The following is a 24784-nucleotide window of genomic DNA, read 5'->3' on the forward strand; positions in this document are numbered from 1 at the left end:
TGCTGGACTCTGTGAGTGGACCAGCTCATGGCAGAGGTTTTTGTGCAAAATACCTCTGTGCAGCAGGGTCATGCAGGTACCCTTCAGCCAAAATGTCAGAAACTCAAGTAAAGCCATTTTATTGGAAGGTTTCCTTACACACCTTGCAGTAAGCCTGTGCTAGATTTGTACTCTACAAGAGCAATGTACTGACTCTGTCCGTATTAGCTGGCCAGGCTACTCCTAGGGGGACAGGACACTTCTGCTGCTGAGGCAGAGTGGCTGCAGAGTCCTGTGGGAGGCTGCTCTGATGAGTCGCTCTCCAAATTATGTTTTATAAATGGCTCGTGGAGTATGGTTCCTGATGGCTTTTTCTTTCTGTTCCCTTGCCTTGCTGAATAACAGTATGTAATTTCATTTTAGTCAGGCTTACTGTGCTTCTACACATTTGCTTTCTCTTTTTTCATTGTCTGAAGTAGTCAGGGAGATTAGATTAGGGTTACCTTGAACATTATTCAGAGAATTCCAGCTTTGTCCAGCCTTCTGCTTTTGTTTCATGTCTCATCCCTATCCTCTCCTTCAAACTGCCCATCTGATTTTTAATTGATATCAATAGTTTCCTTATACCTTTGTAAATCATGCTCCCTCTGTGGAACACTGTCACATGCCTCCCTGCAATCATGATGGATGATGTCCTCTATCACACACTTCTCTAGTAACACCCCGATGTACTCAGAGAAATCAAACACATTTGTCAGACAGCAGCCTTCCTGGATGAATGCAGCAGTCACTCAGGAAGTCTTGGTTACACCTGCTCCAAGCTTGGAGGGCATCTCTCCTGCTGCAGATTAGCTCTGTTTTGTGTCTGATATGCATCATTCCATGGAGCTCCATTTTTCAGACGGTGGAAAAACAAACAAGGTGAGGTGCTTGGAAGGACAGAGTCCTTTGAAAAGAAAGCAAGGACAAACACCCAGGTGCCAAATGTTGCTTTTACTATTCCCAGCAGAGACAAATTACCATTCTACTCACCCAAACTGTCCTTTTCATCTAGAGGAATTGCACGTGAACATCTCACCAGCACTAGTGACAATTTGTTCCCCAGAAAGCGTGCAACACAGGAGAGATGAGCAATTGAGTGTGGAAAGCCACATTTGTTGGACAAGACCCTGGCAGCACTCTGTGCTGGCCCTCAGGCCCCAGGAGAGCCTGTGGTCAAGGAATCCTATTGGCCACCAGCAGGCAAATGGTTAAAAACCTCTCCAAGGTGACAAACAGCAGAGCTGGAAAACCTCAAAAGCCCTGCAATCTGTAGGCTTCATACTCTGGCTTCTCATATAGTTGGTTGGGTTACACTCTGAGTGATGATGCACTCACATGTAGAAATCACTGTAGACATTAGAAGTGCCATCTGTGTCCTCGTGTGACAACTGCCCCTTGTCAGAGCCTTTCCCACAGGCACTTCCTCAAACAACCCGTGTCACTTACATGGTCATTGCCCCCTGGAAACAGTTATCCTAACTGTTCTGGAAGTTTGAACAGAAATTTAGTCTTGCTGTGTTTTTCTTCTCCTTTTCCCTCGTAGAAGAAGCAGATTTGGCCCACTAGCAGTGATCATAATTTAGTTTCAGTATATTTCATACCCTGAAGTATATTAAAAAAGAGCTTCCAGTTACCATCTGGCAGGCCCACTTTCATTTCATCAGCAGGTTGGTTTAAATGATCAGGTAGAATGAGGTCAGAGAAAGCCAAAGCAGTGCATTCAGTACCTTCCTTCCCTTCTATCTCTCCCAGGAAGGCAGCTGAACACCCACAGCTCAGCCCCTGCTGCTTGCTGGCTGAGCCCTGATATTCTGCCTTTCCCATATGCTTCACAGACACCCAAGGTGGGCACAAATTAATGTGTGGAACAGGTAGTTTCACATGACTTCTGGGAGCAGTTAGTTTGGGAACAGAAGTGCATTTTATTGACAGATAACAAATTGAATTTTAATGGAAAACAAATGGTGAGAACTGCCTCTGCCACAGCAGTCTCACAAAGAGACTTTCGACCTGCTAAATAAATGCTGGTTGATTCTCTGCATTGAGCCAGCTAATCACCAAGGAGCAACTGTTTTATACCCAATCCCCATGGAGCATCCTGTCCCTTATCTGGATGGATGCCACACTCTTCTGATGGAGAGGCAATCTTTGGATAAGCTCATGTATTGTTTTAGCTCTTGTCAAGTGACCAAAAAAATAAGACAAATTAAATGAAGAGGTCTAGTGGAAATTTTATTCTTCACTATTCTAAATGATGATGGAAGTGAAGGGTATGTGGGAGAGAAGATCCCTGTGCTGTGTCTTGTTGTGAGCAGTTGTGGGTCAACAAAATGTTTATCTGGTATGAAGCACAGTACTTTGCAGGACCAACCAACAAGACCAAACGTGCTTCAGCTTTTCACTATCTGCAGTGAAAGCGTTTCAACTTTTCATCCTTCTATGTCCAATTGATTTCCTGTCCTGTGGTATCTGTCTCTCTTATTTACAACACAGGGAAAAGGAGTATTAAGCAACAGTTTCAATATCTGTGTCCAGTGCCATGCTGAGCCTGCTTTTCAAAAGCCCTTGTTGGCTCAGGGGTTTGTGGGGGGTTTACTGAAATCATTTGTAAGGTTTTAAAATTGAGCATTTAATGCTATGTAGAAAGTTACATACTTCCTCCTTGCCAAAAGTACCTCACTTTCACAAATTTGCCAACGTTTACAAAATATCTTTTAAGTTAGCAACTTTTAGCATACAAAGGGGTATTGTCCCACCTTTTGATCAAAGTCCTGAATGGATATTTTGGTGACCTCCCAGTTACTGTGATCACATTCTAGTGACCTTGCGAAAATCAAATGCATTGGTCCACATTTCCTCCAAGAAAAATCCCAGCTGGTGATTCTCTGATGGCTGAGTAACAACTGAGGAGAGCCATGTAAGGAGGGCACTGCAGATATTGCTATGGCAGAAAGACTGAACAAAACAAGGCACTGAAATAAACAACCTAGTCAGACACAAAATTGGTGGCAAAGTTGATTCGTTGCAGAGGAGATCTGTACAGGAACATTCAAGCAATGAAAATTAATTCAGAATTTGAAATGTAGACAGTCTATTTCCAAATTGACATGAAAACATTACCATCACTGGGCGTAAAGGCAACACATTCCTGCACCCATGCAGAAACCTCAATGGCAGAAATGGCTCAAGTTCCTAGAAAAGTGAAGATGAGAAAAAAAATCTGATGAACTGAAGACAACAATGTGAAGTGCCAGATGAAGTGTTCAACAGAATTGCAATATGCAAGAGAAAGCGTGCTACGTGAGGCATTAGCTCACTTAAAAACAGTCAGATGGAAGATTTTCAAATTTCTAGGGCTGAGTTTGGGGGTAGGGTTGCTCATTGAGCCTGTGAGGGTGCATATCACCTTAATGATGGAGTTTGTTCAGGAGAAATGTCAGAGGCTTGCTGGGGAGAGCTAAGATGCGCATAACTTAGCAATGATCTTACACAAAGATCTTCACTTCAATGATTCACCAAAAACCCTCTAGACAGATACAAAATATGAAACTTTCAACAATCTTCACTGTTGCTGCTGCCATTAGCATAGAAAATTTAAAGCAAATGTTAGTCATTCATTCAAACGTGGGCAAGAGGGCCCCTGGTACGTGGTGCAGTGCTGGGACCACCATATGCTGAGGTTCTCTGAGACAAGGTATTTACTCTGAGCCCTTTTCATGTTCAGAAAAATCCAAAAATCTGTCATGCACAGGATCTGGGTGAGCAAGGACAAGTCTATTTGTCCGGACTTAGGGGTTTAAAATACCTCTCACATGGCAGGTTGTGGCCTGGGATGCTGGAGTGGGATTCAGCATGTTTGAAAGAAGAATCTATTCCAAATGCAAAACACAAGGCAATAATGCTAAAAACTGCATAAATCCTAGATAAATAGAACTTTCTGGAAAGAGCAGATTTTACTTAGCAACCACAATCTCCTCTTTCACGATTCTTCTTGAAAAAATTGCCAATCAACAATGAGCAAAGTCAACATCGTTATCTCCTGGGTCAAGGTTTCCAGATGTTCTGCTCAGTACAGTCCCTCCTTCTATGTTGCTGCAAGCTTTCAACAAACCGTGGTGGATTTCCATCATTTTCTTCAATGCTTGCCCAACTGCAAAGCCTTCCATCAGTAGCCCCTTCCAGGTTTTTGTTCTACAAAGCAATTGCTTCTGCTATGACTCTCCCTGCAAACAACTTCCCTGTTTTGTCTGCCCTGACGCAGCCACGCCACTACAGAATGACAGTCACCAGCCCAGGTAGGCAGTGAGGGAGGGGCCCATTCCACCACCCCTGGCTCCTCACCTGCAGCATGCATGGTTCTGCAGAGAGCCCAGGAAGCTCATCCCTTTTTCACAACACCAGAGTGTATTATTCTTCTTCCAGTACTCTTTCCTTGTGACATGCTATAACAACTCAGCATTGAATAGCAAGGGCACTAAGTTTAATAACCATTGGACAGCTCGTAAATATATAAACCAAGTCATGAGCTGGGAGTGGGGCAGCTGTGCCTGGGTTTAACGCCTCAGCCCAAGGAAGCTAATTTGCAATTATCTCTGTGAAGCACCCGGGTGCCTTTGTTTGATGCAGCTGCAGAGCGAGCTGCTCGTTCCAGTGACTGCTCAGTGCACCTCTGCACACTGCTTTTGGGCTGACATCCCCATTTCACATAAACTGCTCCCACTCCAGCCTGCTGATGTCAAGAAGACCTTCTTGAGCCTTTTCAGTAGCTGGCTGAGACTAATGGAAGAGGGAACTGCCAGCAGAGGGCTTCAGGGAGACGCTGCCCGGTGCCAGTGCCAGTTCTGTACCTCTGTGCACTCAGGAGCTGGAAGCTGGGACACACCTGGGGCGGCAGAGGCAACAGCACCTGTAGGTGCAGCTGGGGCTGCAGTGAGTGCATGGAGACTGCCCCAAACCCACGGCCCTGCTGCAGCTCCCTGAGGTCAATGCATGTCTGGCTGCTCATCTGCTCTCTGGGAGAACAGACCCAGTCCCTAAAGAAAGCAGACTCACACGCAGGCAAGGCTCTCGCTTCCTTTAGGGAGCTGATACCCAGCCTCAGAGGCTGCAGGGCAGGAAAACATCTTCAATATCCATTCAGTAATAATGCTGTTTGTATTTTTAAAAATCAGAGAAAATCATCTTTGCTTGAGGAGGGCAAGGGTGGATAACAATTTCTTGTCAGGACATTGCTGATTCCCTTAGCCTAGCTCACAGCAGGAGCCCAGGCAAAGGGAGAGAAGCCTGTTTGTTGATTCCATAGCTTCTGTGCTATTTTTTTTCAAATTAAGCAGAATGTTTTCTTTGGAAGTTCTATCCTTTTTACACAGAATAACAGCTTAACAGCATTGCATTCTTCCAAGGAAAGTGGTATTGACAGCTCTATTTTAAGCCTTGGACCATCAGGCTGGTAGGACCTATGAGCAAAGTAAACCTTTCTGAGGAAGTCAAATCACTGAACTGTACATCATACTACCTGCACACAGAAGCCCAAGATTGTAGGGGGATATTAACTAGAGAGTCAATAAAATTATTTATGTTTCATGAAAAGGGCTATTTCTCTCTAACTTTACAACTGATGTGCTGTGCATGATGGTGTGACAGGGAAAGAATGGCAGAGTATCAACAAATTATTTATTATTTCTAATTACACAAAAATAGAGGAATGGGAAGCTCCAAGAGTCCTGTATGCATCTGGCACAAGCCCCAGTGTTTACCAGCTACACAGTACACACCTGGGGTCCTGAGACAAAAGGGGTTTCCAGTGGGGAAAGGACCTGTACTTTTGGACAATTCCACACATATTTCCAAAGATTCTGTAAATGCTCAGTTTTACTTGCAAAGGTAGTGTTTGCATATTGTATTCTAAGCTCCTGTAAAACTGACTGCAGAAATGAGTACTTGCTGTGCATAATGACTTTGACTCTTTCCACCATCAAACAAGTTACCAGGAACACTATTAAACAAAATTGTTTCCAGAATTTTGTGTTTAAATTCGTGATGAACTACCAGAATTGAAAAGATCATTTAGGAGGAAAGCACACAGATGGATTTTGCCAAGTCAGGTAATGTTTATGGCCTCTGGCAGCAAAATTTCTGCAGAAATGAAATGCTTAACAATGCCCAAATGACATTCACCTCTGCAATGCTGAATGTGCTTCATAGCTGGATTTGTATGTAATTCTAGGTTAATCACATTATCTCAAGCATGTGGTATATTGCAAAGAAAAGAAATCCAACAACTTTATAATACCCATCAGCTACTTATGTTAGGCTGAAAGTCACATTTATGTAGATACTAACTATTGCTTTACTAATAATTCTCTGAATTTCATCTTTTCTACGTCACTCTGGACATATGGCTGCTTGTGAATTCCCTGCATTGCTTGCACAACCCTGATGACTAACATCCCAACTCAGATGAAAGGGAAAAATAAAAAAAAGGATAACCTGAAATTCAACTCAGTAATGTGAATGCTCTGTGTCTGAAAGACTGCAAGTGGAGCTTCTGCTCATCCCAGAATCTGTGGAGTCCTCAGAACTGATGACGCAATGAGCAGCACAGAGACCTTCCCATACAAAGAGTTAGAGAAATATTTTTGAAAACTGGCAGCTAAATTTCTGTTCCTAAATTGATGCCTAGGCATCTGAATGTTAAATTGTGATACAGGATGCAAAAAGCAGTAAACAGAGCAGATTTTCCCCAGCTGACTGATTACTGCCCCAAAGGTATCTGCAGGTACATTCCATGTATTCAAAACTGCAGACTTTTTTAATATGTGAGTATCAATTTTCTGTGGCTCCAGACTGAATACCAAACATTTCTGGGGTATTCCTGTGTCACCCATATTGCATGACTGCAGGTTTTTGATGTGAAGATGTTTCACTGTATATTCAATATAAATTCAAGGGTGTGTTTGCGTGCATGTTCTGTTGTGTTTTTCCCCCTGAGCTGGGGACCCTGACACACAACAGCTTCTGAGATGCACTAACAGCCAGTTACTCTTAGCCCTTAGAAAATAAGAGATAGGAAGACATTTTAATAATCTCTGAGATAGAAATCTGACACTGACTGGCCAAAATTGTACTTTAAATTACACTGTTTTGGGAGTCCTGTCATGCTTCAGTCAAGTGCCCCAGAACAGAGCAGGCAGTTCCTCAGAAGTGGATAAACCACAATATTGAATGGAGGCTGAGATTTAAGGAAAACATTCCCCATGGGCTTACATTTCTCATCCCAGGGATGAAGAGGAGCTTAGAGCAGCAGAGGGACTCCTGCTCCCTGTGTTGGGTTTCTGATCTCTGCAGGGCAGGAATGAGTCATTCCCTGTATCACTGAAAAATCGGGCATTTCTGTATGCACGATGGTGTTCAGACAACTGTGTATATTTACTCATTTCTTCACTCCTGGCTCATGATAGGGCTGAAAAAAAAAGCGAGAAAGCTTTTCCTTTGTAGGTGTCCTACTGGCTATTGCAGAAGAAGTCGTGTTTGAGTTTTTGTATTCAATTTTCAAATTTCAGATTAAAGTTAAATCTGAACATTAAATTTGTGGTTTAATTATACTATGCATAATTTTACATATACTACCTTGAATAAACATATATATTCCATGGAAATATGTCCTTGCACATTAGACTGCTTGTGGGAATGGACCAGTTGCTGGATTCCTTAGCTCAAAACAGAGGAAAAAGTGCCTGGAAGTGTCCAAATATTTTGGTGCTGATGTTTGCTGTGTGTACAAAATCCTGAACTTCACCCTACAAGCTTCAACTTCATTCAATTAAAATTAAATAGTGGCTGATCCTGAAATTGAATGCTTTCAATAACCTAAATTATTAAACAAAACAATTTGCCTAGTTTCACCAAGACTTATGGCCAGGTTTTGATATTTAGTCCAAAATTTTGCAATTGTATTTATGAAATGAATATTTTAATAGAATTATAAGTGCATAAATATATTAATGGAAATATGTGCATGTGTGCATGGATGTTTTGTGTGAATACACACATGCAAATACATATATAAAAGCAATCTTTGAGCAGATGCAGCCTAGTGAAGAATCACCTGGATGCAAATCCAGATCCTGATGCCAAGCCCACATCTGGCAGGGTGCAGCTGTGAAGAAGAGGTGATGATTGCTGCAGCTGGTCCCACTGACCTGCTCCACTCCAAGCAGAAGGAAGGGGGGTTCCAGGCTGTGATTGGCATACATGAGCTCCCAGACATTTAACTCTGTGCCCACAGTCAGGAAATAAAATGGTACAGAAACAATGCATCTGGATAAGCTAAAAATGTTTACACTTAATGAGCTGCATCTTTTTCTGTGAGATACAAGAGGAAGAGCATAATGGTGAAGGCATTGCAGGCTTTGGCAGGAATGGAAATGAGAGGAAAGGAGGAAAAACAGGATGGAGGTAAGGGAACAATATCCAGAATAGGGAACAGCTTGCCAGTTTCCACCAAGGGTAACAGGGGAAGTGAGAGATTTTTATTAATGGGAAACTGGCATTCCCCTGCTTTTCAATTTTAACAAACCTTCTAATGATAATTGTAGACTCTCTGTATTTATAGAGACCCAGTGTGTCTGTGGACAATAACATCATCTACCAAGTCTTTGTGCCATGATACAATTTCAGCCATTATCTTCCATGCCTTTCATTAAAATAGGAAAGGACATGAGCAATATATGGCAAATATATGGCAGAATCATTTCCCAGTAGTAGGAGGGGAGGATCAGAATTAACTGGAGCCAAGGAGAGCCAAAAGAAATACTGAAGGACACATCAGTAAGAAAGAGAGGCTGAGCTGTGCTCACACAAATTCCTGCTGTCAGCACTGGCTAGTGCTTATGGGAATGATCAAAGGTGGGGAAAAAAGGAGAAAGGACTAAAAACCTACACAACTAATGTTTCAGAGAAAAAGACACACTGCACTAAGGGATCCTGTCTGCAATGGTCATGCTCAGCCAGGGAGGATTCCCATATAATCCTTTTCCCAACTCAGATGAAAGGGAAAGTCCTCTCCAACAAACACCTTGGTAAAATAAAAGGCTGGACATTTTAAAACTCCTGTGCTCAGCAGAATTAGTCAAGTGCTTCCTGTTTGGATTCATGGAGTAAGATGGGACACAAATTCCAGATTTCAGCCCAAAGGACCATAGCAGATGCTAATCACGTGGCTGATTCCTGTGCCAAATTCCTGAATTTTACAGAAGTGCACGTTCCTTGCTATGACTAAACTCTTTTTAGACCACTATTAAAAGAGATGCAAAAAATCATGAATTTTTTCTCATTCTTATGAAATTTTCTTTAGTGACTTGATATTGGTGAGGTCAAAAAAAGCTTGAGAATGGCAATTTTAAGGAATTTCTACCAGAAACTGATACCCTTATGTGCTTTCAGATGCCAAAGACTCAAAAAATTAGTAGGAATTATAGACCCAAGTATCTTATACCCAAATTGTCAGTCTTGTATTTCCACTGGCAGACCAGAAAATTTTCCATGGATCGTGGATATTCTTTCCAGAGCTCAGTCTCCTGGCTATCTCAGAGTTGTAAACCAGAGCATCATTAAAAGGCACTTTAGTCTTGGCTGTAATTTTTATACTGCAAAAAGCTTTTGGATGATAAATTTGCATTGAAATAAGTCATTGAAAATATGGCAATTTCAGCCTCAGAGCTGTATTGGAAATTCACTGCAGATGATGAACACTGGTAGAAACGTGTCTGGAGAGGTGAGCTCTGTATCCATCTACCTTAAGGGCCCACAGGTTTTTCTTTTTTTTGCTTGTGATTTTTTTTTTTTTATGTCCTGTGACAAAACCATGATAATGTCTTGGCTCCAAACAGAACACCTCTCCAAATCTTCCCCCTTCTGCTTACCAGAAGAAGCCTCCCCCACCCTCCAAAGCATAAATCATTGTTCTGGAGAGAAGCCACCCAAAAAATATCTCCACATATTGAAATATGTAACACTTTGCTTACTTTGTAATGCCAGTGAAAATAAAGGGAAGTAGTTAACATTAACTTTCTATGTGCTTACAGATTATCTAAAGTATTTTTCAGTAGCAAGAAAGGCTCAAAGGCATTTTCTCTCTCTGGAAAGTAGTAATATGAATAATTTCATAGAGATGATGTCCAACAGCATTGAAATTTATTTTCCAGCTCAGACATGTAAATGCTTTCATGTTCCCTGAGTGATCTCACCCATGTGTGGTGGTCTCTTTTGGAATGTTGAATATTTACTGCTGCTACCTGGAAGAATATGCAGCAAGTGATGAGAAGAACCCCTTTGGTGGGGGAGAATGGGAGGCAGAAGGAAAACTTCCCTGTTTTGTTGAAGTGGCTCTAGACTTTGATAGTGTCACATGCACTGCAGCAGAGATGAGGCAGAGTCACATCCTCCACGAGAGCTGTGGAGATTTCTCTGCAGTCCATCGCGTGCCACGCTCCGCTGACGTCGCTCATCACCTGCCCTTCAACAAGGTCATCTAATGACAGTGCTTCCCTTGACATCCCTAACAGCCACAGGAAAGGACTTCTGGTGTTATTTCTTCAAGAATTGGTTAAAAGTAGCAATGGTGTTGCAAGGCTAGGCAGGAAGGCTGTGAGAGATCTTACAGAGAATTACTAATCAACATCTGCAGTTTCATTTCTCAGTCTTTGACTGAGACTGAACTGTTGGTCCTTGCTCATGAGTTTTTAAACACCAGCACAGTGAAAGATTTGATGGTCAAGTTAAGGAAATTATGAGATAAGTATTTTCTACTTTCTGCAAATTTTAAGAACTCACGGAATTAACTTTCTGTATATTTTTTTCTCTCTCAGAAGTTGTAAGGGGTTCAAAGCTAGCTGGCATTTCCATTTCTATTTAGCATTTGTCCACTTCATCATTCTTCAGTTTGCATTTTAATAAAGTTACCAGAGGAGACTACGCAAAATGAAAACTAACTCATGTTCTTTCTTTGCTAAGACAAAAGAATTAAAAGGAATTTAAGCACAGAAAGTGAATGCATTATTAGGGGATGACATTTCTGAGCAGTGAATAATGATCCTTGCAGCTGTGACTTACTCTCAGGAGAGGAAAGCTCTAGCTACCAGTTCACTGCTGCTGTAGTCCAAAATTTTGTGACCCCATGGACCATTTAGCAAATACATTTTGCAAATACATCAGCTTTTTGTTGTCTTGTCCATAGAGGTAAAGGGTTCCCTCATTTGCTCCTTGGCTTCTGTCATAATACGACACGAAAAGATGACATGGACACTGCTGCTCTCCAGGTGAACAAAAAAGAGGGCCCTTTATTTTCTGACTCCAACATTTATAGTTTTCCAAAAGTGACAGTGGATTGGAGGGTGACAGTGCCACCTCTCCAATGACACTGGACAGACCAAGAGTCCATCAATTCTCTCCTCCTCCATGAAAGGGTGGGTGTGTGAGAAAGTTTGTTACTCAAAGTAGAGCACAGAGGCTTCCTCCACCCCTGCAAAGGCACCTGGGGTGGGCTCGAAGTAGAGCACAGAGGGAAGGTGGACAGAAGAGAGATGTAAATGCAGATACACCTGTTTGAATGCACAGCTCGTATTACAGCTACCAGCGATGACTTTGCTTTATATGAAATTTCAATATGTGAAAACCAGTTTCATACAGCAGTTTTGTACATTGATGTGCTGAGGTACTCTGTGCTGAGAGAAAAGGTCTGGATAGCAAGGAATTGCCAATGTGGTGTGAATGCAAATGCTCATGTAATGTGAAAAGAGCAGAATGCTTTTCCAGGGCACGAGTGTGTCACAGTGTTTTTCCAGGGCACGAGTGTGTCACAGTGCCACAGTGTTCCTGAGGCTGCTGGGGCAAGGCAAAGGCAGCAGCTTTATTTCCCTCCTCTTGCTGGTCTGAGTATGGAAAACCTCAGACAGAAGATTCAGCATTTGCTTTCCTCCACAATGCCGTGGGCACCAGGCTGGGTGCCGTGGGCCTGAGCAAGCCCTGCCAGCTCGCCAGCAGCACCCTGTGGTTCCTTCTTTAGGGCTGGGAGGCTCAGGCCAAGGACTCACCCACATCATCCCCTGCTTGGCTGCCTCAGCCTTGCCAAAAAAACCCCATTTAAGTTGAGAAAAGCAGCAATGGGTGGCATTTCCTCTACCTGCTGCAGGATGAAAAACACCCTTCCATCCTCCTTACCCCCTGCATTATTTGTTTTAAATTCCTAAGTGATTTATTTTTCTTCCTCTGTATTTTCCTTCCTTAGCTCCCTTGCACAGGGCTGCTGGATTGTAATGTTACACAAGCACCAGCAGCCGTCTGCCTCGGGGCAGCTCACCGTAACCCAGATGTGTCACATGAAAGGAGGAGTTGGGCTTATCACACTCAAGAAATGCTTCTGTCTACATCTAAAAAAAAAAAAAAACCAAAACAACCACCTTCCCAGCTTCATCCTAATAGTAGAGCTCAGAGTAATCCCTGCACAGGTCTCTGAACTGCTGAATAAAAAGGATTCTTGGTGCTGTTTTAGGGAGGTTTTTCTAACACGTTTTGGGTAATTAGGAAGATATTTGAAAACTAAAGCACCTGGAAGACTGATGCATCACTGCATCCCACTCCAAATCACAGCACCAGTCACCAAGACTTGATCACATATAAATTGCTCAGTCATCAATCTAAACTGATTTTGGTCAAAGCCCCTATCAAAACATTTGTAGGGCTTGATCCATGTTTTCTCATACAGGAGAGTTCTAATTATGCCATTATGTATGGAAACCCATTCCCATGTCCTAACCAAACCAGAAATACTGAGGAAATACCAGTCATTCTGACATGTGTCTCCCAAGGCACTTGGAAATTCAGGCATTATATATATGCTACAATATAAAATCCAGGACCAAAAAACCCCTGAAGTGCAGTACAAAAGCAAAAGAAACATCAGAATACCTTGCTACACAAGCCAATAAAATGAAATTCAGGCCAAACCTTCCTTGAAATAAGTGAGTCTTCTCATCAATATAGTGAATAGGATTTTAACCAGACTATAAGTGAACCTCTGTGGCTGATGGATGTCAGAAATAGGTTTCCTAATGAGAACATTTGGACAAAAATAAATCTACCTTAAAAATATTTTCCCATTATTTACTCTTCCATGCCACTGTGCAATGTAAGCAAGTATTTCTGCTATTTAATAAGTATTTGACATGAAGTTACAAGTAACTTTAAAGGAAAATATGTCATCACAAGCTCAGTTCTGAATGTCACTGTAAGTTATTTCTCACCTTAAATAATGATTTCTGATCCTGTTAGCCTGTGAGTATAACAGGCAGATCATACTCTTAGGGCATATCTCCTTAAAAATTAATAAACTCCAAAAAAGGTCCATCTTTATTATGTGATAGGGGACTCTATGTATGCACAACAAAAGTTCCAGGTTTAAATGACCATGCATGGTACTATAATTCTGGTCATATTCAGATCCCTTTGCTGGTGGCATTCACAGTGCAGATAAGAATGACTGACAATTATTATATTTTGTGTAATTATAATATCAGCAAATATATTCTTTCAGCTTCTTATTTCCTGATATCATAATCAGTGGTGTCACTGTGAATTTGCATGCACAAAACCACTTTCAATTCCATTCAGTTTCCCAAACATAAAAAATTCCTTGAGCCTTCCTCTCAAGCCACCAGTGTGCAGGAGATCTTTAGTCATGCCCTCCAATTTATTCCCCTGCACAATTTAATTCCCAATCCTATTGCTCCATACATTTCCTAAGGATCAAGGCAAGGAGACTACAGCTGACAGGCAAAGAGAAAAGCTCTGAAGTCACCAGGCACAAAGGTGACACACAGATGATGCCTGTGCTCTGGCATCCTGAAACCATCCATCTCTCAGTCCATTACAAAATGCTTCTGCTTCACTTTGCTCTCAGGACCAGGGGACACAGAGCACAGGACAAAAATGGATGAGAACTTGATTTCCACAAGGGTGGGGGATACCAGGGCAACCTTAAAGGCTTATAATTTTAAAAAATACTGTGGACAGGAGATAACCCTCCTTCGAGTATTTCAGCCTCTAACTCGGTGCTTGGTTCCTCCAGTAAGAGAAAGGAAAAATAAGTGTATGAAATGTGCCTCTAAGTGACATATATGTTCCTAGAAGAATGTGTGAGAAAATTGGCTGGAATTATCTTTGAATCCTGCAGTCCTGGCACACATCATGGCATGACATGGCTGACCTGACCCACAGGCAGGACAAGCCTCTTCAGAGCTTGGCCATTAACTTCAGGATGAGGATGATAAAAAGCACAGCAGGATGAGTTCTACTGTCTCTTGACAGACCTGAGTCATTCACTTGGCTCCCTCAGCCAGGATGGAGAGGTGTTACACCAAGAGTTTGGTTTTTACGTGGAGCTTGGTGCTTTATTTAGCTACAGGAAAGACATGCTTTGACCTTGCCTGGTCTTTCAGTAGGATGTGGTGGTGGGTGGACAGGCTGAGGCTCCTACCAGGATCAGGTCAGCCAGGATCCCTACAATATAGCACCAGCCCTCCCTACACACAGGCTTTATCTGAGAAAGTTTACTTCCCATTTTCAGAGGGCTGAGGGGGTCTGTGTGAACGGATGGCAGCAGCAGGCTGGCACTGCTGTCTCAGCAGGACCAAAACTGGGGGAGATAAGGCATTGGTACGGCAGGGGGCTTGTCAGCAAGGGGCTCTCCAGAGACTGCACTGCTTCTAGGACTCAGTCCAAGAACTCCAGGAATCAGAAAATCAGCTAAATGTGATTGTGAAACATTATCTGGCACTCCCTGGCAACAATTCAGTGGTGTCCCCTTCACTCTGAAGTGCCATCAGTTCTAAAGGGCTATCTTTCCAGTCCTCAAAAAGCTAGAAAAATACATTTTATCATGCATGTCACTGGGGAGTTCAGGGAAAGCTGATGTATTAATGAGACTTCCCAGAAGTTTAATCAATGACTTGTACAGCCTTGAGTTGGAAATACAGCTATTAATATTTCCTCCCATGCCTTTTGTTTGGGTTTGGGGTTTTTTTGCATTTTTATCAAAAGAGAACTACTTGAGCATGACTTGTTAGCAAGAGAAGAATCTTGCATTCAGTTACCACTTCGCCATTATTTCACAAAGTACAGGTTTACAATGTATCCCCCAGTGATTGCACCATCCCTACAACAAAAGCTGTGTGGTTAGGTAAGGTTAAGAAGGGCTAGGATTAAATATATCCTTAATTCTGGTCTTAAAACAAAAGCTATATAAGTGAAGAAAGAGAAGAGTGTCATTTGACTTTAAACCTGAGACATTCATGACTCAGTTTAGTCTCTTTGACTTTACGTATTGGCATTTAAATAATAGCAGTTAAACTAAAATATTTGTCCAGCAGAAACCGAGCAAAGAGCCCAAGCCACTCAGCAAGATATTGACTAATGCATCCATTTAATCCCTGTTTGTTCAGTCCAGCCCTGTGGGAAGCCCTTTGTGTCTGTATGGGGGGGTTTAAGTCCTTCATTCCTGTTTTATCCCGGGAGCTGTGGTGAGGCAATCCTGTCCACATTGCCCTGAAGACTGCTGGCACGGAAGGGCTCTGGGAGGAGCTCCATGACTATGCCCAGGTTTTACATTAAGGTCTCCTTTATCTGTGGAGAGGAGAGGGGCTTGGCTGGCAAGCACTGCTGTGCTCTGGGGCCATGAAAGATCTGCAGCCACATCCAAAGTTCAGGAGCTGGTTTATTTGTCCTGCCGTGCTAATGCCTTGTCTTGACACCAGCACAATTTACTTGCAATTATTTCTATGGAAGAAGTGGAATGGTTGATAAATCAAAGGAGGAATTGTTTTAGCTTGGGCACCTTCATTCTGTGCAGTTTCCAGCTGCTCAGCAGATTATTATTTTGCATTTTAACCTTTACATCCCTCTTCAGATACCATTGTATCTAAAAGAAAATGCTTTGGAAAAACTTGCAGACCTAAGCTGGGTGAAAGGCTTTAAGTAATGTAAAGCTGTTAAAGAACAAAGAGTTCATTATGTAGGTTTAAAACTGTTCATTTATTTGCAACCAGATTGTTATAGAAAAATCTGCCAAAGTACATTCAAATGTATCACTGCCTGAGTAGCCCTTATGGGGGAGGGTTTTTGGTTTTGTTTTAACATTGTGTGAGTAAAGCAATCCCAAGCAACCCATAAATGCAACAAGATTCCTAAGTGCTCTCACCAGATTGAAATTTAGAAATGCAAACTGATGCTGATAGAATGGGAAATGTAAGAATTGTAATGCATAACACATATTTGATTTTACTTTATGAAGCATTGGGGTTTTTTTCTGGGATAAACAGCCTATTTCAGCTATTTATTTACAATGTAAATATTTACAAACTGGTAGCTATGAATCAGGCTGTTGTTATTTCATTGTCTTTAGCATCTGATTAGCACAAGAGGTGCTCTGTTCTAGATGTGAAACAAAGCTGAGTCTATACTATCCTGAACATATATTCATTGAATAAAATTTTGTGTTAAATACACCCAAAAATGGGTCAGAAGCTGCCCACTGCCACGAGTTTCTGAAAGCATCTTCTACAGCAAAATCCAGAACCTGGGTACAGGTAACAGATGCTGATCTTGCCATAGCAGGCAGGATTTGGGACAGACCTGTGGCTGAGGTAGGTCAGGCAGTTGCCTTGGTGGCCCACACTCCCCAAGGAGAACTCCAAAGGTTCCCTGTTCCAGAGACAGATCAGGTTCTAACAGTTTAGTATTAATTTGTAATTTTATTACTGCAAGCAGCCTCTAGTTGTGCATTATTCTCTGCAATTCTATAATCTATTAGGCACTTCTCTAGATTAATATTTATCATTACTGCTGTGTTTTCTAGTGGTTATTGATATTTCTGTGCTTGTTTTGTGTGTGATGAATTTCAGTGTATTAGCTGCTGGGGCTGGTCGAGGCAAGGTCTAGCATGAAATGACTGTGAGCTGCATGTTTTTCAAATGCTGCCCACCCTTTGCTGTGCCTTGGAGGGTCTTTGAGGGCTGAGAAAGTCCCGTCTTAAGGTCAGTTTGTGGCAGCCAAGACAAGCACCAGAAGGGATGATGCATTCTCTGCCCAAGAGAAAAAAGCATCCCACTTTGCACAGATGCTGACCACCAGGAACAAATGACCAGCACATGCAATTATGGGACCAAGAGCCCAAGCCCTGGCTGCACACCCCGAGAGTGACGCTGCAGAGGATCACTGTTAGGTGACACTGTTGTTTGCAACAGGAATTTTTTTGAGCATTTTTCTGGCAACAAAATAAGGACAGGGCTGACAAGCACATGGCTGGGCTTTGGTAACATCATTGCCCCTTCCAAAGAATATCACATTCCTGGTCCTGGGCTGCCACTTTCAGCCTATTGCAGGCTCAGCCAGACTGGGTATCCATGGCAAGTGTGCCATTTGTAGTCTATTTGTATTTTCTCCATCATCAATACATGGAAGAATAAATAAATCTGTCAGTTAGTTTCAGAGTGGAAAACATTTTGTTCCAGCACCTTTCCTTCCTTAAGGAGATTAGAATAGGTATATTATTTTTATTCAGTGTGTGAGGTTGCAAGACAAATTAAAATAATAGCATGTTCCAAATGAGATTGCAATACATGGATTTGGTTTATTTAATTTGATTTCTATGACTGGAATATTAAATCTATTTGACTAGTCAAATACAGTGACATGCAGTTCAGGGTAGTGAATTATTCACAGAAAAGTTTGAATTGCAGTTAATTCATCCTCCTTCAAATCCCAGTGAAACTTGCTTTCATGGAGGTGACTCAGGGTCTGGAGAGCTGCCCAGAGACCAGGTTTAGGTTTTCTGGGCTGTATGTCTGCAACCTAAAGCATTTGGTAGTTCAGGGCTGTGCAGGTATGAGCACCGGATGTGAAATTGAGGTAATCCCAAAGGCAATTATCCTGCCTCACAGAATTATGCAGATATTGGGTGCGGTTATCTTTTGGCTGAATAAAGTCTCCAAAATAGTACCTTGTGTATCAACATGCTCTCAGTGCTTTTAGAAGTTAAAAGTAGCAGATGCTCAGCTCTGCTGAAAATTGAAGTGGTTCTATCCTCCGCCCAGACAGTCCAGTACAAACAGCTCCTTGTGGTAACAGAGACAGATTTCAGTGCTCTGAGAAAAGCCAAGCCCCTCCTGCTCCATGCTTGATCCATCCCACTGCAGCTTTCCTCTGCGCCGGCAGCGTTGCTAGACCCTCTGGTTTTGTTGTGTTACACAGGAAAGTGAAAAATAAAGCAGTCAAGTTTTGCAGCTCTAATTTTAGCAGTACTTTCACAGTTACTATTGTGTTAGAACTCCACATGACACAAGGAAATCTAGTAGGTCAGCAGCTTGAAAAGAGAGTCTAATTTTATATTTCGGCAAGTTATATAAGCATTTGCTAATCACTTTTCTTAATAGAACCTGCTTTTTCTCTAAAGCAAGAAAATTCTTTCTCCCAGAAGAGAAGAACACACACAGTGCTTGAAAGGTCCCTTAAAGATAAAACCAGAATTACTCAGTATTGCCTTTTCCAAAGAAGATTTCCAAGAAATTTTCACAGGCCACATCAGTATTTAAAAATAAAATCAAGTGTTATGTTTGAAAACATAGTGAGAAATGTGTTGGGTTTTAAGTAGCACAAGAGGATAATGTTAGCACCTCTGCTAACAAAATCTCTGAAGCACTTGTAAAGACCCAACTAAATCAACAGGGCGTTTTTGTTTTTTGCATTTCATGCTTTAAAAGTAATTTGACTGTCCTTTGCTGGTGATTTCAATGGAGCTGAACCAGTAACCAATTTGCCAGCTATAAAGGGGAAGTAAACATTTTTAAAAGCTTTTGGTTTTCACTCTATGTGAATAATTAGTGGAATTTCTTCTGGACAATATGTTGAATTCTGTGATGCAGCTTCAGTCAATGGGAAAAAATACCCCTCAGGACAGTGAGATGTCTGCTCCTGGCTGGAGGGTGGAGCAACAGATTTTACATTACTCACTGTGGCAGGATTGGAGAGGTGCAAATCCCTTTCTTTCCTTTGTGAGAGATCAACCCAGGCAGAGCAGGAGGGTGATCATGGGGTGGCTGGGGAGCAAGCAGAGGGCTGCACTTTTGTACACAGTGGTGGTGTGGATGCCACGACAAACACAATTTGTCATTTTATTTAATAGTAAAGGTGAATTTATAGATTATAAAGAACCAACTGTTTAAGAATGATTAATCAATTAATTTTACATTAGAGTTCAACAACTCCAAAGCTTGCTTTAACATCACAGTTAGTAGTTACCTATATTGCAGCCTATTGATGGCCTAAATAACCATCAATAACAGACACTTGCTGCCTGGCTGTGCTTTCAGCTATAGGATTTAGCTTCGAGCTACAGGATGAGCAACATGCTCAGTGAGCCAGCTTTCATCCAATGTTAGTATCTTTCTTACAGAAGATCTTCATGAACTGTCTGCTCATTGCAAAATACAGGCAGAGGTTGCTGAATGTTGCCTTCTGCAGTGGCCCTGGGAAGCAGGACAGGTTGTCTTTCTCGTTCAGTAATTCTGTTGCTTGCAGGCTTGGCTGAGCAAAAATGTTGCTCTCCTCCTCCCTTTGTACCTCTACTATCATTAGGGACTTTTAAACTCTTGCACCGCTGCTGACAAATCTGGCTGCCTTCACTTGTTTTATAGATTTCTCTCTTTCCTCGAGGTTTCTGGGTTTATTTAATTAAACATCTTTGTTCGTTTGTTCTGCTTGATAATTAAGTCCTTTTATTTTAATCAACTTTCCTCAAACAGAGAATTCATATGCATGAAGGACAGCTCCCAGAAGTGAGGAAAGGAAGCTACTGAGTGCTTTGGCCACATTGCCAGCAATGAAAAATACAGTTTTTGATTGACTTGCAGACACCCTTTAGGAGTCATCAACTAAGGAAAAACTGTTAAAACAGTGAAAAAAAATAAAATTCTACCCAGGCCTTCATTTCAGCTAATGCATTATTTATAGAGATAACTGACATTATTGCTATACCTTCACCTTTTCCAGAGAGAAAAACTGCCTTTTCCAGAGCATCCAAATTTTTCTCATCCTTCCATTTTGGTTGGCCTTTCCTTCTCAAGTGATCTTTAGTCTATGCTCCTTTATGTTTGTGGAGCTGATATTCCCTCCCAGAGCTCTGTGGTCATGGACTTATCTGCCTCCATCTGAAAATGAAATTTTCACAACAAACTACACACAATAAACCTACCTCAGTATCTGAATAGATATTACTGGTTATCAGTATCAGAGTCCATTCTTCATTAATGCAAAACTTTTCAATACCTTGCTGGCTGAAGAAGGGTTTAAAATGAGTCTGAGCAATAGCTCATCTTCTCCTAAGGTCTCCAGACCTACTGTGGGACTCCTCATTGGAATTCACCCTGCATCCATCATTTAATTTCCTAACCAGATGAAGCACGGTGGTTTCTGGCCTGCCTGGCTCTGGAGCCCTCATTGCAACAGCAGCCTGGGCATTAAAAAAAAGAATAATGCCTGTGAGATCTTTTTCAGCCTAATACATTTTTACTAGAACTAATAAAACATACACTGTTTAATAGATAAAAACCTACTAATTCTCTGAAAAATATCTGGGTGGTAGTGGTGGTAAAACTATTCACATTTCCCCTTTTTGCCCTTAGCATTATTGGTGTAGCTGTGCATCACCCTCAAACAGGGGTCAGGAAAACTAGTATGGCTCCTGCAGGCAAAGATTTCAGCTGAATATGCAAAGGGTCTCTGTGGTTTATGGTTTTCTGGGAAGTATTTGTATCAGTATTATTTTTACCACACTGAGTACACGGAAAACATGAGCAATAACAGGCATCACATTGGGGCTGCAAAATTTAACTTCAATCCATGCTTACCACAGATGACAAAGAGAATTTATGAAAAGACCTCTGATTTATAGTGAAAAATTCTGTCCTTGGGAAAATGGAGAATTAACATTATTCAGAGAAACTCTACAGATTTAAACCCATGGTGATGTAAATCAATGCACAGGGCTGCAGATCCAGAGGGGAAGACCTGCAGGGAAGAAGCAGGTCAGACAGCTTCAAACTAGCAGCCACAGCTAAATCTAGCAGGGTCTGCAAATCAGAGGAGGTTCATGACCTAAACCCTACAGGAATACCACCAACAGCTGGGATGTAGCAAGTGAGTCTGCATTCCTTTTCCCTTGCCAGGGGTAGCCTAGCAAATTAGCCTACATTTGGGACTAGAGCTGTGACACAGTCCATGATGGGGAAGTGAAGCAGGCTAGGAAGTAGTTCAAATATTCTCTTCTGCAAATCATCATTTTTTAAAGAGTTTTTTAATTTAATTCTGTATGTTTTACCTCCTTTCTCCCTCCTCTTCTTACTCTTTCCATCCTTAAATTTGTTCCTTATTGAACACATATAAAATCTTGCCTTCATAAAAGCCTTAACACCTCTTCATACAATTTATAACATTTTTTTCAATCCTGAAAATGGCAAGTTAGTATTCCATGCTTTATGGTGCTTTATAATGCCAAGCTGGCCTGATGAATCTCTGTGCCATGGAGCAAAACTGAAATCAAACCAGACTACACTCAGGAAATTACACCCAGTGGGAAGATTGTTGTTTGACTGGAGTTAAATAAATTACTGCCATGGCTTGTCCTATAAAGCAGGTTAGTTACCAGGATCCCCGTGCACACACCATGTCAGTTTAGTGACACAGCAGGGACGGGTATGTCTTGGGTGTTGACTGCGGAGCAGGGGCCAGTCCTGCCCTGCTGAGCTCCAGCACATGCTGGGAACTCAGGACACCCCTGCCGTGGTGCCAGGCTCTGCCAACAGGGATGACATGGGGTGAGGAAGACGTGCTTTGCCCAAACTCAGCTGTGCAGAGAGGTTTGGCTTCATGAGGAGCTGGGGGAAGGTGATCTGAATTCCCAGCTGGGCCCAGCTCTCTGTGTGCTTTGTGGATGGTTCATCACCTGCTAAGGCCCAGCCCCTCGGGCTGGGGGATGTGGTCACAGCTTCAGCAAGATGCAGAGCGTGTTCAGACACCATGAGCGTGGCCGTTCTGTGCTGGGCATCAGTCACCTGCCCAGTGGCAGCATGGGAGGATGCAAGGGACAGGGAAGAAGATGTCTGCAGCCTTTTTACTGTTCCTGGTAAATTCTGTGATGCACCACTGCTATCCTCACTCCACCCTAGCAAGGCTGGGAAAACATCAAAAAGCCACATTCACTGGAGATTGGAAAACACTTTTAATTTTTTTTTTTTTTAAGAAGAATGTTCATTGCCATAGTCCAGCTTGTGATAGAGGATGATGGCAGTATTTCTGGATGATCAACATGGCTTTTTGCACATTCCTGATGAGCAGAAAGCCCAAGTCTATCATGCAAGAACTGCTTTAAATTCACAAAGTCAAATTGTTTCATGTTTGTGTTTGGAGAAGCAGAGCACTAAGTGCTTTATTTCAATAGGGAAGCTAAGTTTACATTCAGGTATTAAAATGATAAAAATATTTTATTATATGATGTGATTAACTTTTTACTTATGAAGCTCTTCCTTCACCATCTCATCATCTCTTTTACCTCTTTCGTAATTCAAATTCTCAGCTCACAGTCCTCTGGGAAGTGTTGTATGGTTGGATTTTTTTTTTTAACAGGGAAAACACTTTGAAAACCATTCTGCCTCCCCTTCTTTGAGTCTTACCTGTAACTGATATAAATAGAGGTATAATTAGACATTAAAAAATCAACACATTAAGCTTCTTAATTAATTATGATTTGCCTATTGATTTAATGTCCTCGTAAATTATTCTGCAGAGACAAGATTGCCTTTTCCAGGCATAATTGCATTGTCTATCCTATAGAGGCTTTCCAAAGAGTTCTGTAAAGCTGAAGGCTCTTATTAATTATAATAACAACTAATGCACAGAACAGGCATTTGCTTTGTCCTTTCTTGCTCATAACTTCCCAATCTGCAGGCAATTTACAAAATCCATTAAACTGCCTATTTGCACCTCAGGCTTTAAAAAAAAAAAACCCTAGCTGTAAATGCCTTGAAAATCAGGTATGTAGACTTATGTATCATGTTCCAAACACCTTTCGTATCTCACAATGTTAAGTGTAGTATCTTGGCTCCAATGTTTTCATAACTCAGAGCATAGGTTAAATAAGTTAGATCACAGCTACCCATAGCTATCTAAAAGCATCACTACTGAATTTTAGGCTATTTCCCAATGCCTCAGGAAATAAACGGGCTTGAATATCCCCATTCAGAGGGCAGGAATATTCCCTGGGAGCATGCACACAGCACCCATCAATGAAGACTGCTAATTTACAGGGCACATATTTCTGCTACCTGATATTGCACAGGCTTTTTTGACGAGTGATTAACTATAAACAGCTTGATAATCAAAAGCAGATTTGGAGGGAGTGGGATCAGGTGGCCTCTCTTCTCAGCCCTTGTCCTAGTAATAGGTGGTCCAATGGTTTTCTGTTGTAACCATACTGTGCTCACAGAAGGGTGAGTGAAGGAGCAGGGTGAGGAGGCAGCACTTGTGGAGGTGTGGGGAACTGTCCCCATCCCTTATGGCTTCTCATTTGGTGTTCTCCATGCCCCCATGCTGGGCTGCAGAAGCTGCACTTTTATCATGGCTCACATGATGGGGGCTCCTTTGCCAAGCTGCCAAGAGACTCACCCCCTCACCTCTTGAGAGCTGGGCTTGGTTTGCTCCCAAACACCAGCAGCTGTCAGGTATGTGCCCCAGCAGGACCTGGGACCATCCAGGATCTGACAACAAAGCCATTCCATGGGAGGCTCTGTGCCAACCCAGGTGCCACATAGGAATTCACATACAGTTGGGTTGTTTGCACTACTTAACAGGGAGTTCATTTGCTTTAATCCAGCTCTTTGCATGTCTTTGTTTGGTGGGCCTTTAAACACCTCCCAGGGAAGGGAAGTCCTACCTTTGCCCTGCTGGATAGGGTGGTGCAGGAAAATTCAGGTGATTGCTTTCTCAAAAACAAGGCTCCATCTCCAAGAGCACAATGGTAGCCCATAACATTGATCCAGGGGAGTGAAAGGGCAATAGTAATATCTGTTACCATTGGAGGTTCCCTCTATTATGCTTTTTGCTTCTCTTTTCTTCTTGTAAGAATACGTAGTTTAAAGATGAGAGACTTTTGAAAATTTCTCATTCAAATTCTTTCTATTTCACTTTTCCCCCCTCCTCATTTCCAAGATTGTGTAGGTTTGCTGAATGCTTTGCTTCTTTCAGCTGATCCCTTCTGCATCCACAGTGCTATCTTAGTAGGAAAATCCTCCTCCTCACATCCTCCTCCTCTTTCTTCGTAATATTCAGAAACCACAGTGGTGGGCAAGACTCATTGCACTGAGGTTCGTGGGCATTTTCTGTGGTCTGAGTTATTTCTGAAACAAATTATCCTGTCAGCTCTTTGTGACAGGATTTGTTGTGTGCGTGCTGAAAGAAAACAAAGAGCAAAAGCTTTGAACCTTTAGAGAGAAGTAAAATTGGAGTTCAAGCACAGGTAACACCCCTATGGCAGAGAGAACCTCCCCACCATTCCCTCACACTTTGGAATAGCTCTGCCTCTGGCACCTGCATTCTCTCAAATTGCTCTGCAAGATGTGCAAATGTTATTTTCCTTTCTGCTGTCAGCTCTTTTCTCCAC

This window comes from Motacilla alba, chromosome 12 (assembly GCF_015832195.1).
Source record: "Motacilla alba alba isolate MOTALB_02 chromosome 12, Motacilla_alba_V1.0_pri, whole genome shotgun sequence".
NCBI classification, from domain to species: Eukaryota; Metazoa; Chordata; class Aves; order Passeriformes; family Motacillidae; genus Motacilla; species Motacilla alba.